Raw genomic sequence first — 4,779 nt, 5'->3', positions numbered from 1 at the left:
CACCTCGATAATATCGTAGCGGTGCTTAGGCGAAGCCCTACGTCGGTAGAACATCATCATCGTCACCATGCCGTCATGCTGATGGAACTCTCCCTCAAAGCTCGGCTGGATCGGAGTTCGATGGACGTCATCGAGTTGAACGTGTGCTGAACTCGGAGGTGCCGTGCGTTCGGTACTTGATCGGTCGGATCGTGAAGACGTACGACTACATCAACCGCGTTGTGCTAACGCTTCCGCTTTCGGTCTACGAGGGTACGTGGACACACTCTCCCCTCTCGTTGCTATGCATCACCATGATCTTGCGTGTGCGTAGGAATTTTTTAGAAATTACTACGTTCCCCAACAAAAATAAGCTTTGGCTCGGCTCATTCCTGCAACCCGCGGCGCGAGCGAGCGCACGCGTCGTGGCGAGGCGAGGCGTGGCGAGACGAGGTGGGCGGCGGAGGAGGATGAGCGTGTTTATACATCTCCTATTCCCAAGCTCCCAATAACAAGTGGTAGAACAACCTTATTATAAAGAGGCCTCACTCTTCTTACTATAGCAATATGGTACCAAACTTCCCCCCACTTGCCGTACACATGCATGGGCCTTAGAGATTAACCAGGGATTCTTGTCTTATATGGGCCTAAGCCCATCCATAATTCATCAATCCCCCACCAGATCTCGAGGCACATAAGTTTGCCAACTGTTCCAAACAATGTTTGATATACCAGTATTTTCAGTGGAGACTGTTAACTTGAACTTCCACCTAGAGCAATAGGATTAGACTTCTTCACAACTGAACAATGGACTATGCCTTGAATTGTCAGTTTGGTGTGCAGAAGTTTCGCCTATTGTCAGCTAATACGTGGCTGCCGAAGGCTAAACCCCATAGGTGGAGCTTATTAGTCATAGTTTGTACCTTCTTATGAGCTTCCTAGAGATCACCCAATCTCATAGACCGTGACCAGCAATCGGGCTCACATAGGTGTGTTCCTCCAAAGAATGCTCTATAGGTTAGCATCTTGCTTACATAAGCTTTGAAACACATTAAGACAAAAGTCAGCCTGCCTTACAGAATTGAGAGTATTATGCATCTCCAACGGAGTGGGTTAATTAAAGATACTCTCCTCAGTTGGCCGCTGGATTGTTTTCCCAGGTCCTAATTCACGGGATCTCCGATCACATAGGTTGGGTTACCCCCATGGCAACTTACGTGGGTCTCATACCCATCTCCATCGATGCATTTTCTATCACAATCCGTGATAGCCCTTTCGTAAAAGGGTCTGCCAAATTTTTAGCAGTCTGGATATAATCCAACGCTATCACTCTGGAGTTTCTTGATTTCTTGATAGATTTTAATCTTCTTCTTATATGCTTTGTGGATTTCATGTTGTCCTTTGAACTCTTAGCCTTGGCAATCACCGTTTGATTGTCACAGTTCATAAGGACAGCCGGGACTGGTCTATCAACCACCGACAAATCCATTAAAAACTCTTGAAGTCATTCTGCTTCGACACATGATGTGTCTAATGCTGTGAGTTCTGCTCCCATAGTCGATCTCGTTAAGATCGTCTTCTTGCAAGACTTCCAGGAAACAGCACCACCACCAAGTGTGAAGACATATCCACTTGTGGCTTTCATCTCATCAACATTGATCAGATATCCAATTTGAATCACTATACCCCTCAAGTACCGTCGGGTACCCAGAATAGTGAATTCCGTAGTTCACAGTACCTTGCAAGTAACACATCACTCTCTCAACAACATGCCAATGCACATCTCCCGGATTGGAAACAAACCGGCTTAGTTTGCACACAACAAATGAGATGTCAGGACGAGTAGCACAAGCTAGGTACATGAGTGAACCAACCACTTGAGAATATCTCAATTGATCTATAGCCATGCCTTTGAACTTTCGAATCCGCATGCTAGGATCCACTAGTAGAAAAAGGGTCAAATGTGAAGCACATTAGTGCCGGTTTGATTTTGAGCCGGCACTAATGTGTCCATTAGTGCCGGTTCCAATGGCTAGCCGGCCGCTCTCATTACTACCGGTTCGTGGCGAACCTTTAGCACTGGTTCATGCCACGAACCGGTACTAAAGTGAGTGGTGGCAGGATGTTGTTAGTCTGGGGCCCCTCCAGCACCTTTAGTACCGGTTCGTGTCACGAACCGGTACTAAAGGTCGTCCTACATAAACCCTTCGTCCACCCGAGCTCGATGTGTTCTTCCCCTTTCCCCTCTCCTCTCTGTTCTTCCCCTCTTCCTCTCGAGCTCATCACACATTTTGCCCAAAATTTGTCAAGATTTGAAGGCCCCCATCCATTCAAATGATCACAAAGGTTAGCAACTTCGTCCTTTCATCTCTCATTGCTAGATTAGCTCTTGCAATGCTTTATATAGTGATTAATTTGTGAGTTTAGTAATTTGGGAGGAATTATATGTGCTAGTATTTGATTTATATGCAATTTGAGGTCAAAAATAACACTTAGTTTGCATATGTAGGTGTGGTTTACTTAGTGCCTTCTAAATCTCCGTCGTAACCATCGTCGATCGCCCGCACCGTCCCGTCGCTGGCAGCACCTTGTGGTGAGCCTCTTGTTCATGAATGTTTTATATAAAAAATTGATGTTTGTGTGATTTGGATATATAGTTACTCGTATAATTATCTTACCCGTACATTGTTTGTTATACATAGTGCCATGGTTTTGATATCCGTCCCCGTCGCCCTCGTCCTTGTTATGATTCGGATGTGGTATATTCTCTTTTAAAACTAGTTGTTGCATTTCGTGTTTATGACAAATTATGCCCAACAAGTTGACATAGATATTTTTATCTAGGAGGTATGTGAACCGGAAATTCCAACCGACCCTATTGTCGAGAGGTTAATTTAGTTGAAAGAGAAAATGAGTATTTGAAAGAAAAATTGAAAAGAATTGAGGGGGAGAAGATGGAATTGGAGTTGCATGTTGCCGATGTCGTCGATGATCACAAGATCAAGATTGAGAAAATGCGCTTGAAGATTAGAAAGATTAGAAAATATGCCATTAATAGTGAGGCTTGGTATCATTTTGCTGTTGGATCAATTGTTACCTTAGTTGCGATCTTGATCACATTTGTTGTTGCATTTAAATGCTTTAGCTAGAGAGTTACTTGTTTGTTGCATTTAAGTGTTGTATGAACTTTATGTCTGAACTTGTATCAATTTGGTCTTTCGGTGTTGTGTAATGAAGATGAGCCGACAATGGATGTACGATGACCGATGCTCTCCCGAGTTCATTAATGGCGTGGATACTTTCTGCTTGTGGCTGAGGCAAACAAGTGGGCGGTTGGTTTTATGCCTTGTCCATGTGCTGGCTGTAAGAATGATCACAATTACTCTACATCAAGAACCATTCACGTTCACCTGTTTGAGTCCAGTTTCATGCCCCACTATAATGTTTAGACCAAGCATGGAGAAAGAGGGGTTATGATGGAAGACAATGAAGAAGAAGAGGACGACGACAACTATCCTGGCCATGGGTTCCCTGAATACGATGATACAACAATGGGGGAAGAAGTTGAGCCGGCAAATGCGGGAAGAAGCTGAAGAAGAGGCATCAGATGAGCCCGCTGATGATCTAGGTCGGGCCATTGCCTATGCAAAGAGAAATTGCGCAAGTGATTTGGAGAAGAAGAAGTTGCAGCGCATGTTAGAGGAAGCATCTCCAAGGGCCATGAAAATGAGGAGGTCATTGAGTTTTGTATTGACTTTATTCCTGAACTTAAGCCGATTGGTGTTCCTAAATCGCGGCATAAGGGCAGACTGGATGGAAAAGGCACGCTAGGAGGGGATCAAATGATATGTATGGACGGACATTCTCTCACTGAAGCACACTACACAGTTCTACAGAATTCTGCCTTGGTGGCTCCGTATATGGACGAACACAAGAATTTTCTACGCTCCAAACACCCGAAGCGGTCTGATGACTGGATTACACGTGAACAAACGAGGACTTTCGCCGGCTGGTTCCAGACACGTACCATGCATGACGCCTCTATTGAAGATGACCTGTACTCGCTGTCCCAGTTACCATCTTCGAATATAATGACTTTCAAAGGGTACGAGATAAATGGGAATACATTTTACATGATCGCCCAAGATAAGAAGAGCGCCAACCAAAACAGTGGTGTCTGCTTTGATGCAGCAACCAAGACGGGAAAGGAAACATATTATGGTTACATAGAGGACATATGGGAACTTGACTATGGACGTGGTTTGAAGGTCCCTTTGTTTCGGTGCAAATGGGTCAATATGACACGAGGCGGGGTAACGGAAGACCTGCAGTACGGAATGACAACAGTGGATCTCAACAATCTTGCGTATGCAGAAGAACATGTCTACCAAGCCGAGAAAAAGAAAAGATAAGGAAGCGAATGCATCATACGATGAGCCAAAGCGCCACATAGTTCTTTCTGGGAAGAGAAACATCGTGGGAGTGGATGACAAGACAGACATGTCAGAAGATTATGAAAAGTTTGATGCAATTGCTCCATTCACAGTGAATATTGACCCGAGCATCCAGTTAAATGATGAAGATTTTCCATGGTTACGGCACAAAGGGACACACGCGAAGAAAAAGTTTCACACCCAAAGATCTGGGATGTGATCGGCTTCACTATCATCACTTTCTTCTGTGTTTCACACCCAGGAGGGAATCTCTGTAATAGTTAGGGTAGTTATGTGTTTTGGCATTTGAAACGCGAAGAAATTTTATGTGCAAACAAATTCTTTCATGCATTTACTGATTTTTTCA

The sequence above is a fragment of the Triticum aestivum genome, chromosome 7D (assembly GCF_018294505.1).
Source record: "Triticum aestivum cultivar Chinese Spring chromosome 7D, IWGSC CS RefSeq v2.1, whole genome shotgun sequence".
NCBI lineage: Eukaryota > Viridiplantae > Streptophyta > Magnoliopsida > Poales > Poaceae > Triticum > Triticum aestivum.
This window is presented reverse-complemented; position numbering follows the sequence as displayed.